This window comes from Apteryx mantelli, chromosome 3 (genome assembly GCF_036417845.1).
Source record: "Apteryx mantelli isolate bAptMan1 chromosome 3, bAptMan1.hap1, whole genome shotgun sequence".
Lineage (NCBI taxonomy): Eukaryota > Metazoa > Chordata > Aves > Apterygiformes > Apterygidae > Apteryx > Apteryx mantelli.
This window is the reverse complement of record NC_089980.1, coordinates 100,158,804-100,174,410: the sequence shown is the minus strand read 5'-3', so window position 1 is coordinate 100,174,410 and position 15,607 is coordinate 100,158,804.

Here is a 15,607-nt window from a genome sequence, read left to right as displayed (position 1 = left end):
TCAAATAGACCAGTATTGTGGCAGTGTTTGCAAATAAATTTTATGCATTCACAAGAGTGTGAGGTAAGTTCAAAATGTGTATCCCTTTAAATTATCTACCATGAAATCCAAAATAATAAATAATGAATATATACATTTCTTTTTTATGTAGTAGAATCACCCCTTCGTAGAGCCATTATGAGTTTATCTAATTCTAAGCACAGCAAGAAAACTTATGAATTGTGTATCGGGACACACACAGAACCCAAACACTAGAAAAAAGAGCTGATGGAACAAGACCTGGAAAAGCGGGTTTATGGTGGAGAGTCTCTCAACATGTGCTTCTTGATAGGTGAGCATGTGCTTCATGAAGGATAAATCTAGCAGGAAGGCAGAGGACTTCTGCCTTTCCTGTTATACCTCGGAGGTAAGTGATCCCGCAGCTGTAGAAAATCCCCTCATTACTTAGGCTGAGGCTCAATGCACACTGAGTCTTTAGGAGGTCAGTGGTTGTCCCACTCTGCATGGGTTTTTGCCCACAGTGCTCTTATGTGAGGGCACAAACAGCAACACTGGCAGGACATTCCTGTTTCATCCCCAGGCCTAACCTTCTGCTCACCTCTGAGATTTTAAAGCTCGGTCCTGATCTTTGTTTAATGAAGCTACTTCAGTCTTCTTATACTTGCCCCCTCAAATTGGCTGTTTCTCAGAAAACACAAAATTGCTTGTGGTCCCTTGCACAGCAGGTACTGGTGAACTTTGCTGGGATGCCAAGAATAAGTTGGGATGAAAGGACCCTTTGACAGCATGCAGAGCGGGACCTGCTATCCTATCAGTGAAGTTACACACATCTTAAGAATTAGTCCCCAGACAAAGATTTCAAAAGAAAGAAGGGTCATTTTTTTGGGGAAGGGGGTCCTTGAAGACAACCCTGTTGTGGAGGAAACTTTTCCCCTTGACTTGCTAAAGATTTTTTCTGTAAGCCCAAAGGAAGAGAGCTGATACTGTTGCTAGTGAACAATGTTGCCTGTCCTGCTTGTGCTGGAAATAAAGGTTAGTCAAGACTTTTGCTAGAGCAGCTATTGTACCCATTGCTCTATATGATGGAAGGTTAGGCTGGCCCATGCTGCTTCTCTGGCAGTGTTTTCAAAAGGAAAACACCTTGTACTTCAGCAAATACTTTGGCTTCAGATTCTTGGAAAAAAACAGGTATAATTAGCTTAGCGTACATCTATATCCACTAGTCATACATCCCTTTGGACCTAAAAATGATGCTCCTGCCTCAAAAAAAAGGTTGAGTGAGCTCTCCTTTCTTGTCCAGGCTTGTGTGTTTCAAGACAGTGAAAATTGTTTTGGCAATGGTGGCATTACCAACTAGAATGTGAAGTCTTCAGCACTGGAAAAAACTACTTCTGGCTGACCCTATACTAATGTCTATCCTAGTACATGTGAAACTGCTTAGTTTCAAAATGCTGCTCCTCCAGGGTAAGAAACCTATTAGCCACTAGAGTGCAGGGCACCAACCCTTCATGTGGGAGACCTTCAGTTACTTCTGCTTGTGAAGGAAGGAAATCAGCATATCCTGCTTCTCAAAGCAGTTGTGACCATCAAGCTGTAGGACAACAGTGACTAACCTGTGACCTTAAAGCAAATCAAATGTGACTTCTGTTCTGGGACTGTGCTAGCGTACATGTGGGGAGCTAAGTTCAGGTGAGGCACTATGGTTTTGACTCCTTAGGGGAGGTGTTGTCACCCCACTTAGTCCCTCTTTTGGTGCCTTTTTGAGAGGGGCTAGCTTAACGTGTCTCCATGGCATTATCAGCTAGCTCATTTCCTGCTGAGCACAATGATTTTGGTGAATCCTTTTTGTAGAAACACTTGGCTGTATGAGGAACCCTAGGTGTCTGAGCTGGGACTGGGAATTTCACCTGCCTGGTTGGTACATAAAGCCGGAATCATGCAATGCCGAGAGCTTCAGTGCACTTCTCTGAATTTGGCTTAGGCTCTTCAGCATCTGTCACTTCTAAAAATGTGAACTTGAAAATATTTCCCACTGTCTTGTTAGTAGTTTGGGATGAGTTCATGTGCTAGCGGAGGGGAAGGGCAATAAACACCATATTCCTACCTTCTTCTTCCTCCACCTCAACCTTCACTAAAGAGAAGGAATGGCAATAGGTAATAGGTAAATACAGGTGCTGAGAAAAATGTGAACCCAATGCAAACCCCAAATTCAATATGCCTCAGAGCATTTCTCTGGTTAGCTTGGCATTTTTTCTAGCAAAAAGCTGAAATAAGTTTTTTCTTTTAGCTAATTTCTTCTGTCCTTTTTCAGATTGAGATTTTTTTCCAAAGTGATCATAGGTCTGTAGCATGTATTATTGAAAATCTGCTTATTTAGTCTTGCCAAACTGGAGCTGAAGTGTTCTAGAAGTCTATTCCTTAGAGAGCCTTCAGTGACAAGGTGAGCCTTAGTTTGGGGTAGATCAGTTTTTCCCTGGCACTTACTGCTATTGCTTCTGATTTCCATCTTCCCAGCTATCTTGTACAGTGTTCCAGCATTCTCCACAGAAAAAAGGGTAAGTACAGAACATACGAGTCTGGACAAAGAGATGAGATGTTGGCAAGAAAAGGCAGAAGCAGTGAAAACATGCTGAATGCCAGGACCTGCACAGCTTTTTCATCAGCTAGTTTTCAGACTGTCTTGAAGACTTGTCTTATTTATTGTAAATCATACGCTGTAGTTATTTCTAACAGTTAACACTTGTAAATCTGCCATTGCTATATGACAGGCAGTACCCAGACACCATCCATTAATTTGGCTGATAGATAATCATCTTCAGTGAGCAGATGAGTGGACAACTGCTTTTTTGTTGTTATATTGGAGAGAAAATATTTGTGTATGAACCTATTAGCTGAAAAGTCACAACTATAAAATTTAAGTATCTGTGAGTTAAACTTGGCATTCCCTTGATAAGCAAAAAAGGTACTTTTGGTGCAATTAAGCAATGGTTTAATGGAACTGCAACTTCCTATTGATTATACTGCAGCTTAAGAAAAATTTTCCCTTCCTCTACCGTAAGCTTTACAACATTCCCTGATCCTTTAAGTGTTATGATATTCCTAACAACAGGGGGAAAAAAAAGGCTTATCCAGGAATAAATCAAATATACTGTCCCCTTCTGGGAAGGACAGATTGACTTGAAACACTTCTTCATTTGCATAGCAATGTAATTTGCTTGCTATCCCATGGTGTGTGAGCCTTAAAGTTTCTTATTCAGCTTCTGATTGAGAGTACATAACAGGTAGAAGCTTCACTACCTTCTGATGGGTGGTTGCTACAGTTTCAATAGGCTTAGACTGAAGGGATGATTTCTAACAGTCTATCACCTCCATCATGCCATTTCAGCTACCAGCAGAGCTGGGATTTGGGATTACTTCTGGTCCAAAAATACAGGAGATGCTCTATCAAGCTACAGGCTATGAAGTGATCACTATTGGCATAGTTTCTGTAGCTTTGGAGCCGGTTCCTACAAAAACTGGGACAATCCTCATACTTAAACATGTTGTAGGAAATGGAGTTTTTTTCCCCCATGCCACCTGTTTTTTTCAGTAGATTGCTAGTGTTGCTCTGCCACAGCTTCTGCCTTCAAAAAAAATTATCAATGAAAGGACAAGTATTCTCTCTTTATGCGTAGCTGGGGGGTGACAGAAAGGTGAGAAGCATGACTCATCTTCCTTAACTAGCTTGAAGTCATGGCTAGGGTGTTCAGCTAACCTTTCCATATAGTCATGGGAGAAAGGAAGGAAAACCACACCTGCAGAGCATGATTCACCAAATTGTAGATGGACATGCCTTGCTAGGCAATCATCTGTCCCATGTATCCCCCCTCTTTTACCTGTAGAGCAAACCTAGATGAACCATTCAGACTAGTTAGCTAAATGCAGGATTTAGATGAACCCTTTCCAGAAGTATTAGTGCTTGCTTAGATTATGCCAGTGTTTCAGAAACTTACATAACTCTATGCTAAAGAATGTATTTTACATTTACTTCATAATTTTATTGTCGTCTTCTGCTCTTGTTAGAACTTAGACCCCCTTAGAGTAACATTCATCTTCCATGAGAAGATGACTTAGGACAGTTAAAGGCATGTCCACATGTTTTTCTGCATGCAAATAAGACCATGTTCTACCTGCTTACCTGCTCAACCAACCAGAAATCATTTGGCCATGATAGTAAATCAATGAACATGAGCTAATATTTTTAAGCTAAGATATAGCTTAAGTGAACAGTTCACGCGCAGTCTTCTGGACTTGTTAAGCCCTTATTAAGAACTAGAGATTAACATGTATGTCAATAATAGATGTAGAAGAAGCTCCAAGTATTGGTTTGCAAGAGCAGAGACCTCTGTCAGTTCTCAAGACATGTTCTGTATTCAGCTAGGGTATTGCCAGTTACAGAATCCACCGATACGCTCTCACATTGAGACCTGATTTGCACTTGCTCTTGTTTTCCTTAATTTTGTCTTTATGTGTGTGTATATGGGAATGTGGTTTTTTTTGTTGTTTTTTTCCAAATCTTGCATTTGGTCTCACAAAAGAAAGAAATGGTGTAGCTGAAGCTGCATGCTGAAAATTAGGGGGGTGGGAGTGCAAAGCCTATTGCTTGGCTGAGAAGCTGAGGAGCCACGTTATGATGACTTTCTTTCCTACCCAAGATAGCATACTCAAAGGTTTCCAAGGCTGATGGAGGGTACTGAGAAGAATTTCTGTCATGAAAACTATTCATAAGTAAATATTGGACAACAGCCAAGAAAGACTGAGAAAAGATTGCTAAATCTGGGAAGTACAATGTGTACTAAGAGTTAAGTAATAGCAGTGAAGAGAGCAAGTGAGTCAGACAATAAATGATAGGTGAAGCACTAAATAAATTTAATCATAGTAAAAATCATGACAAATTTTGAGGAAGACAGGGGTAAAAGGAAAGTGACAAGAGGCTGGAAAGGAAATAAAGCTACAGAGCAAAAGTGGTTTAAAATTGCCCTAATTTAAAAATGAAACCATAGGAGGAAAATTATTTTTGGACTGGGGAAAAAGATAAAGATCTCTCTGTCCTCCTTCATTCAGCTACAACTTGGGCAAGTCAGCTTCAAAGTACAGGAGGAAAAATAATTTGAAGTCACAACATGTCTGACTATTTGAGCCTAATATTAGGCTTTTCTGTGGGACTATCCCACTATCATAGCATTGGAGCAGATGATGCAGAACTGAGGCACAGAGTAGAAGTGTCTTGCACAGGTAGTCCATGGCTGAGCTGGGAGCTGAAGCCAGCTGATACTTGAGACCATTCTTTCTCTTTCCTTTATGGCCTGTGTTGGCATAGCTAGACTGGTCATTCCAAAGCAGCTCATACTGGAAGAAGACCGGGACTTTGTAAGTCAATGTTTATAGCTGTGAGTAGAACCTAGATCTAGGCATATGTGCCTAGATGCCTATGTCTGTTTGTTTTCAGGAGCTGCATGACCCTTGCCAAAGACAGCTGCTTTGTTTGTGAACTGTCTTTGTGTTGGTAGGTTCCAGCCCTATAAGAGCTGACTGGCTTCAATGGTGGGCTTCACTATCTGCTATACTATTTTTACATGCTAGAGATTACTCTGCCATCCAATGCTGTGGAGTGCATTGACTGTCAGGTGTGGAATGAATTACCTCTGGGACAGGGAAACATAGCAGCCACGCTGGTCTGGCCCTGTGTGAGGACTAATGAGCCTTAGTAGGAGATATGGCTAATAAGTCAGGTTCAGTGCCATGCTGATACAGTTTTAGGGATATAAATTAATGCTGTGTGTACTTACCAGCTCAGTTGGTGCTAGCTGAAATATGCTTCTTATGGGCAGTGTAGACATAGTGATGGGGGGCATTTAACTTTGGATAAACATTGTTTCTTCAGATAAACATTTCTTTCTAGTTGTCTCACTTACTGCCTAGGGGTGTAAATGCAGTACCTCAGAAAATCACATAGCTTGATTTGAAGCAGAAGCTGTCATTTCAATACGTTACTGTTGGCAGTGAAATTCAAGTGAGCATTTGGTAGGCTTGCCAAAGTTTTCATAGCAAAACATCCCCAAACATCAGGCTTGGTTTGCAGCAAAGGGAATTTGTGTCATCCTCTAGATGGGGGTGGAAAGAGAGAGAGAGAGACAGAGGGAGATCACAAGCAACTTACTGTTGGAGAATTTTAGCAATAGGAGAGCTTGAGGCTCTGAGTGGCCTGTCTGCCCCAAAAATCGGAGATGTTCTTAAACATGGGATTGTGCTGGTATCTTCAGTTTAATATTCTCCCAATCTATCTTGCTTTTGTGCCCTTATTACTTCTGTAAAGATAGTAATAAAATGAAGTTTAAATATTGTATTTCTATATTGGACTTGTTTTTTTTTCTCCTGGAAAGTCACAGAAATACTTGATACCAGATGAAACCAATAAGTGTAGCACAATGACGGGATGCATCTACCAGTAACTCACCAGTGTTTACTTTCACGCTGCTGATGATGGAAGATTCAACCACGCTCACAAGGTAAAATTTGGAAAAAGACTTCATAGTGCATTTTCATACTTCCCCTTTTGGACTGATATTTGGCACATCTGGGTGTTACTCTGACTTTCCATGGACACAAGGTTAGGCTATATTTTCTACTTTGGGCCTCTCTTTCTCTCTTTGGGCATCACACTATTACTTCTCCCTTCGCCACCATTTAACCTCTACATGCTTCAGGACAGGGCCTGCCCCATTATATAGACTTGTAGTATGTTCAGTACAATGAAACTTAAATATCTTGGTCTAATTGCCAAGGCCTCTGTAATAATAGTAGAAAAGAAGCACAGAAGTTCTTCAACTACATTTGGAGTTCCATAGTTGTGTTTTTTCATCGATGCCAAGCTTTCTTATGGATATTGTACTCTTAGAGCTTGTAGAGGACATCAATCACTTTTTGCTATTATCACAATGGGCTTATTAAAAGATGATTACTTGCTCACCAGGAACCTGAGTCATAGTGGGATATAGGGATATTATCAGTTTTGTTTTCATTCCCTGCCATGTAATCCAGAAACTATTTTTCTTGAAGATAAGCAAAAGGAGGAAGAAGTTAATAATAAGCTCTTGTTGGAGAGAAGCACCTCAACATTAATTGTCTCTCTTGTGAAGAGACTTCAGGCATATCGTTTCTACCCACATTAATCACAAAACCACTACTGTGAATGTTTCACAGTTGTATCTCTGTCAAGCTGATGCCAATTTATGACTGCTATGTTCTTTTAAAGACTTAAAAACCTGATTTTCTTTTGATGAATACACATCAGGTCTATTAGTTTTGTTACTGTGGTGTATAGTATGATTCCATAAAGCTGCCTATTATTTATATTATTGAGTTGTTTGAACCTTACTTCCAAATTTCCCTCCTCAAAGACCAGTCTTGTGTGCGAATTAGCATATTATGCCTATTGCCACTGGAGGACTTTTTCATGTTTGAAACTTTAAACAAACCTAGTATTTAACTTTTAGACATGGTTTTTAAACCATATGCTTGACTATAGTATATTCCTGTGGTGGTGGGTTTTGTTTTACTCCTTCTTGGGAATGTCTGTGAATGTGTTTGTCTGGAGTACACAGAGTCCTAAACTGTTCTTGAACCTCATGGCACCCACCTCTGTCAATCACTCTTCTGTTCCATTAAGTTCCCTTGTAGAACAAGTTGCCAATGAGCATCTCAAACACAGTATTGACATAGAAACACGAAAGTGTTGTTTTTAATAGCTCTGACAAGGCAGTGGACTGTGTTTTTCAGTGAGCTACAGAGAGGTGTATAGTAGGTATCCCTACTAAAGCAAGATCTTGGATGGATGCAAAATCTCCTTATTGAGTATAGATTTATATACCGTGTACTTGTATAGCCTCTGACACAAAAGAGACTTTAACTGAAATAAAGCTGCATGCTGTCTCTTGCACAGTGGGGTTTTGAGAGCTGCAGGGTGGAACTTTTCCACACTGTTAAGTAATATTTGAACATCTGGATGATTCAAGTACCAAATTCCAGTGGAGAAAGGCCTGCAGGTTAGCAAGTTCAGCACTTTTGATGTAGTAACAAGCATTCTACGGTGGAGCAAGCCCTGTTCAAAGTAGCAGGAATGAATGCTCCTCACTTAGTTGCTGGTAAAAAAAAAACCTCTGTCCTTATGTTGACTAGCAGAATTCCTTTGATGATCATCCTTGTTCTCCATGTTCTACCTCTGCTGAGAAGATTTCACCTCTGGAGCACTTCAGTTCTCATTATTTAGAAGATAAAACAGTATCGTATCTCAGAGTCTTATCTCTGACATGGTAGGCAGCTTAAAAAGTACTCTGCTGAATTTAAGATTGGATTTGAAGCAGGCCAAAAGTCTGAAGCCTTCAGATGAAAGGTACTTTGCTATTCAGATAGCACTTACTTAAATATTAACAGTTATTTCTGAGACCTATTCTAGTACAGGAAGAAAGATTTTTTTTTTCTTTGAGGAAACATGACTCACTAGGATTAGAGGCTAAAAAACCCATCATTGTGGATGTTTAAAGTTGTTTTATCAAAGAAAACTTTTCATAGCTGAAGGTGGCTAATAGCCAAAAGGTTATATTCAGATTTCAGTAAGTTGTGGTATTAATACCAGCTGAGGATTTGCAATGATTTTTTTAAAGCAGCAAACTGGTTAAATAGCAAAATTCTCTTTGAATGTTAAATAAGATTTAAGTTAAAAAGTCATGTAGGGAATTTTAAGTCCCTTACAGAAATGGAAACTGATAAAATTTTAGGAGTGCCTATTAATCGTCTTGAGGGACAAAGGCAATTTCTTCTTGTCTAAGTTTAATTATTAAAGGTTGCAGGTACTTAAAGTTACATGAGAAGGATTCACAAGCTGGACAAGTTAGTAAAAAAAACCCCAGTGAATTACTAACATAATATTAACATTAATATTAATGAAAATTAAAACTTTTGCTGCAGGAAAAAAGTTTTATTTGAGAGAGAAATGTTTTTTTATCACAGCCATGCTTTTGGCAAAGAAGGAAGCAGATTTTTGTCAGTGATGCAGTGCATGCTTATATTCTGTTATATATATTTATCTTGGGGACAGGTCCAGCACTTCATCTTCTAGATATGGAAAGTATGAAAGACAGTTTTATAGATACTCAAAAATAGATTGCTTTTAAAATTTGTTCTTGTTATGCAACCTAAACTAGATGACCGAGCAATGTGAGATTCTTCATATAATCTGGTGTTTTCGTTTGTGTTGGGGGAAAAGTTTTGTTACACTCCTTGTCAGTTTAATCTCCTTCAGTTCATGATCCTTGTATTCATGCCAAACAAATTCGGTAACTCCTCATGATGGCAAGAAATCGGGACTCCCTTTTTTATGTTAATATTAATATGTCCAATTAGAAACATAGCAGGGAGCTGTCACAGAGGTTATTTTACTAGGAGAGAAATCACCAAGAGGTAGTGAGTCAAGCAATATGTTTGTTGTAGACACGTTTCTTCTATTTGATTCTAATGCTCTACCAACTCCTGTACTGTCTGATCCCCCTTGAGCTTCAGTAAGGGTTTGTCTGATAAAGTGATTTTAACTGCTTTGTTAACTGACTCCTATTGTGGTCAGGGGATAAACCTTAAAGAGAACAGTACACAGGTCTCCCTGAACTGCTAGCTTTTGATATTATTCAGAGAAAATAGAAGTTGGTATTAGTTATATAGTGTCAGTGATACAAGGAAACATGAAGCTGAGAACTAGACAGCTGAAAGGTAAAGGAGCGTTTTGTAACTATGATGGTCTATGGATATAAGCATAGCTGAGATTGTATGGGACTGGTAAATTTTTGAGAGGCCAACTGATAAAGTTAGGGAGAAAAACACAGAAGCTTTCAGGCACAGAAGACTTTCTCCTCATCTGAAATAGAAGTGGCAACCTTTAAGCTCAGTGCAGGTTGAGAACAATTGCTGAGTCTTATTTAATTGAGATTAACCTATTAAAGTGTTTGAAATGAAAAGTGTTTTGTAACTGTTGAGCAAATCTGAAGGCTAGGAAGGGAGGGCAGTAAGGTGATTAGCACATCTTAGTGCATCTGTACTAGTATATTGGCTAGCTGCTCTTTTCCTGGAAACAGGTGAGTTGGTCTATGAATTATGAAGAAACCAAACTGCCACTGTGCAGTAGGCTGAGTTTTCAATCAGTACAGACAAACATTGCTTACTGTCATACCGTCAACATTTACACAAAGAAGTACTCCTTTCACCTCTCTCATGACACTCAAAGGAAATAGCTTAACCAGATCAGTCTGGCAAGCACAGTTCATAACTGAGATGCCTACTAAACACCACCAACTGAAAAGAAAGATTGGTTTTGTGGCATGCTACTGGTTTTTCCTTCTTCCTGCTCTTGGTTTACCCTTTACAGATCTACAAGAGAATAACTATTTCTCTTGTGAAGCCTTACAGCCTTATCTCTTTCTCATATCCATCTCCACTTCCCAGGTTCTTTCAAACCATTTAGTAGATTAACATAAATCAAGTTAAAGTCTTGTACTTGCTTGTACTTAGCTTGGAGGATGTAGCTTCTATTTCAGACCACAAGAAGGGTTTCGCTGCATGATAGCTTGTCTGTTCTATCAAGTTATCCAATAAAAGAAATTGCCTCTTGCAGCTAATGGTGCCTCACAGAAAGTTTTGTAGTACTTTTGTATGGTGAATTGTGTGGTGATGCAATGATGCTATTTCTCAAGAGGTGTAGCCTTGGTTGATAAAGATCCTCTTTACAGCAGTGGACAAGGTATTGTGAATCTTCTCCTAAAAGCAAACACACTTCTGGAAAAGAGTGATACCTGCTGTAGGTTATGTGCCCCCCTCTACTAAGGGAAATACTTGCTACAAATTCTAGGCTAAACTGAAGCTTCACAACCTGCTCTGAGTAAAAGGTGAGCATGAGGTGACAGCCCTTGTATAGGACCAAGGTATGAATAAGGTCCACTCTTATGTCTAAGGGAATACAGAAGTATTTTCATGTCCTGTCTTTGCAATGGTCCATCTGTCTGAGCGCATTACCATTTATCCTGTTAGGAGAGAAGGCATAGTGCTCAGGCCTGCTTGGATTGTGACTTTAGCTGCAACAGGGAGAATATGAACTGAATGTGGAGGTAGGTGAAGTAAAGTCTATGATGATCTAAACTTTTGTGTTAAATATCTGCAAGGCATGCCAATATTAATATGCCAGGCATGTCTTTCCATCAAAGGTGAGGAAGATGGATCTGTAAAAAGAGAACAGAAGAGCCCAGCTGGTAAAAAGAGCTGCCCTTGCTAGGAAATTTGGGGATACTTCTAGTGGAAAGACTTCCTCTCCTCCAGCTTCAGAGCAGTCAGTTCCTTACAGACAACTTCAGGGACGCTTGAATTTCAGTGGTAGGGTCTGTGAGTATTTGTGAGTCTGAGCTGAAGTCTGAAGGCAGAACTGAACTTAAGGTCCCCGATTCCTTTTTGATAGAGTTCCTAGAAAGATGCAGCTGCCTCAGATTGCACTGCAGAACTGCTCCTCTGCACAGTACAGCAGAATTAGTGCTGTAAAAATAAATTATATATTTATCTATTTGTAACTCTGCAAAATAAAGTATACCTAACCTGGAAGAGCTGTTGCCTAGGGCAGTTACTCATACCTTTGCTTTCTCCCAGTTGCCCTGGCATACCAAAAACAGAGAGTGAACATGGCTTTCTGATAAGCTTTAAAATACATGCTGTAGCTTATCAAATTTCAGTGACAGCACATTTCTGTGTTGTTACTTAGTGATGCTGTGCTCTGCAGGCACTGCATATTATTTTGCTAAAGTATGACTGTATCATAATCTGTAAGAAAAAACTAGGATATAATGCCTGTGACTCATGAATAGTTTTGCTGGAATAAAGCTGCTTCGTATCCAACATGATATTTTAAAAAAAGTACATGGAATTTATTGGAATGAAGTCTTTTCGTCCCTTCCCCACTTTGAATATAGGAATGAACTGGAAATATTTTGATTTTTTTTTCCCTTACTCCTCCTGGAAACAGGAACTGTGCTGGGAGCAAGGAAGGATGCTCCATAAATTAGGGTGAAACATGCTGACTGAAAAGATTTTATTCTGTGATCAAAATATCCAGAAAGAATGATGTTATGCTAACACGTTAACAAAAAGAGTAGTTGAGATGATCTGGATAGCAACAGGCTAGGTAGCTGGCCACACTTGTGCAAAATAGTAGAAAGACTGGCACGCGATCCATCTGAAAAAGAGTTAAAACATGGACTATATATATTCTGGGTAATTTAGGGTATTCTCTAACAATTATAATTCAATTTTTAAATTAGATTACAAGTTTGGTTCATAAAAATAACTGATAAAAATAACTGAAAGTTGCATGTAATATCTGCTTGTCAGATTAAAATGCCAAATAAGCACATGTCAGGTGCAGTCAGAGAGCTGACTCAAATTCTAAACAGCTATCAGTGGCAAGCTGGAATAGGCATGATATTACTTGATTTTTTTAATTATTAAAAGGTACTTTAGAACATTCAGATTGTAGAGAAAGGAACATCAAATGAAGGTCACACACAAAGAAAAAGGAGTGCATGCTAGAAATTTGTGATTCTAAGTAAGCTTTAAAGGACAAAACTGTGCATGTTATCAAAGAGCTATATTAGCTCTGTCCTACTTAAAAAACCCAAATACTTAGGATCAGTACAGAAATAATTTTTTTTCCCTCCTGTGTGGCTGATGCTGGAATAATGCATACAGTTCTCATCTACCTTTATTGAAAAATTGGAAGGGGTTACCAAAAGGAAAACACTCTGAGGTGTGTAGTGTTCAAGTCTACGTACCTTATCCAAAGACCATTAATTATAATTAAACCAATATTATAAGAATATACCAGGAGACAACTTGCTCCCTAACAAAGAAAGAAAGTACCCTGAGCTTACACAGGGAAGTTGAACAAACTCAAACTGGAAATGAGAGCATTTTTCAACAGTGAACATCAGTGAGCACTGAATGAAGCTAAAATGGAAGAAGGTAGAGTCTGCAAGTGCTGCTGTGGCCAAGGAGTGTCCCTCAGAAAGCTATTCCACTTGCACTGTATGGAGTTTCCTAATAGTTTTCTGTAATCTCAACTTAATATTAATTGTCTAAAATGGAAAATACAAACAGCTACAAGATGTGAACATAGCTCATTACTCAGTCACTTTTTATTGCTGTGCTATGTATATCTGTGGATTTGCATCTAATGTGTACTAACCTGACTGAAATCAAACCTGCATGGATGGGTTCTCTTAAACTTCATTCTCCATTCATGGATGTTTTGGTTTTGGATTTAATATAAATATTTAGTTTCATGTTTTAAGGTGCGTAAAATATGTTTTCTACTATAATACTATTTTTTTTCAAAATATGACAGATAATGGAACTTGACATAGTTGGAGATAAAATTGAAATCAATTTTTGACAATTTCGAACTCTGAATTTGTAAGTCTATTTGGCTATAAAAAGCACCGGTAAGCTCATTAGGACAGCCTTTTCATAGATCTGCAATCTTTAGAAGTTTTTTGAGAGTATGGTGCAGAAAAATGGTAAGTATGATGAAGTTTCAGTTTTGTGATAACATTTTTACTAACATACAAATGCAACCAAAAACTTCTGTTCTTGTAAATGTAGTCCTAGCTGTCATAAGTGGCACAGAAAAGTCCCTCTGCCTTTCATTTAAACCACCTGAAGATCTGGGAGAGCTGCAAGGCTCTTAGCTCTGACTATAATAATGTTCCTTTTCAAGATTGCTTTCTTTTTGTCAATTCTAACTAAGCTACAGTGAAGTGGGTTTTTTTTGTTGTTTTTTTTTTTTTTTTCCCTTTGCTACTGCTTTTTAGATGACTGCTAAATTCCAGGCTGCTACCATCTACACATGAATCTAAAGATTTGGCAAGTGTGAAGGACTGGTAGAATTAATTTTTGTGGAATCTGTGCTTTAATTGTAAATGCAGTCTCTAGTGTGTGTCACTAAACCCTGGACTGAAGCCCCAGCTGCTGAGCTGTAAGAGGGCAGCTGCTGCAGATAAAGTTCAATCCTCACTCTGGTCAGCTGCACTGTGAGTGCAGTGCATTGCCTCTTCTCTTTCTGCAGCTGAATTACTTTGCTTTTTAAAAATTTCCACTGCTGGCTCTGTGAGGAAGAAGAGACCTTAAGAATGTGTGTGAAGAGACAGAAAATGAAATGACAGGAGGAATGAAAAAAGATACTGCAACACCCTTAACTACACTTGGAGTTTGTGCACCTGTGGAGTTCCCCTTCTCATTAGGAAAGAAGGCTACTTTCCTTCCTTTGCCATCTCAACCATGTTGCTATTACTGAATGATTATCAATTCTACATTTTCACTAATAAGTGTTAGAAACTAACTAGATTAAGCACCTAGAGAAAATGCTACAACTGTTTCACTTGTCGAAGCCTGGTTTGTTTTTGTTTGGCTCCCGCTGCATTTGTCATAAAAAGCAGCTGTAAAATCTTTCCTTAAAAGACAAAGCACAGGAGATGTGTTGCAAGTGTGGTAGTGACTATATGAAGCTTCCCGTTTTAGAGGGAATTTGAATGATAAATCATTTTTAAGGCTAACATGAACAAAAAGCCTGAGTCATTCTGCCTTTTCACCAGCAGAGAAATTAGTAGAAGAAAGGAGGTTCCAGACTTTTCAATAAGCTTATTTGCTTTTCTCATCACGATGATTAATAAACTTTAGTTTTTCTATTTTTGATATGAAGGTTATATGATCCATAGCTTTCATGACTGCTGCTGGAGAGAAACAGCACTGCCTGAGGTCACAGTCCTGTCTTGAGGAAGGAAATAGGAGATGAAAAATAGTGCTCGCATTCATGCCTTGCCTTGCATGTGACCTGCATTCAAGTCCAAGAAGAAAAAATGGATAAAAAATATGCAGCGAGAAGACTGATGCTAAAGAGCAAGTGCCAGAGCACTAGCAAGGACTCCCTGTAATGGTTGAGGGGGGATATTACAGCAGGCCAAGGGCTGTGTTGGATACATGTGTGAGACAAAGTTCAAAGACTTATTGTTGCCTAGTACTGGATTTAATTCACTTTTTTTTTAATGTCATTTATTACACCCCTTGATTGCCATGAAGATGATGAAGAGCCATGAAGCTGATGAAGGGATTGGAGCATCTGACATACAAGGAGAGGCTGAGCAGTCCGGGGGTGATCTTACCACTGAGTAACTATCTGATGGGAGAGTAAAGAAGGCAGAGCCAGATTCTCCTCCATAGGGCCTAGGACATTCCCCCCCCCCCCCCCCCGGCTCCGCTCGCGTGCGGCTAAGGCAAACGGCTCGCGGGGTAATCGTTGGCGCCCCAACGGCACTCTGCTTAGCACGAGCAGCACCGCTCCCTCCTCCCCTCGACGCCAGGACGCCGCGGCTCACCCCGGGCGAGGAGGGACAGGGCTTCGCCGGCGGGGGCCCCCCTCCCCGCCCGCTGGCGCCGGGCGACTACGCCGCCCGGCCCCACCCCACCCCACCCGACCCCACCCACTCAC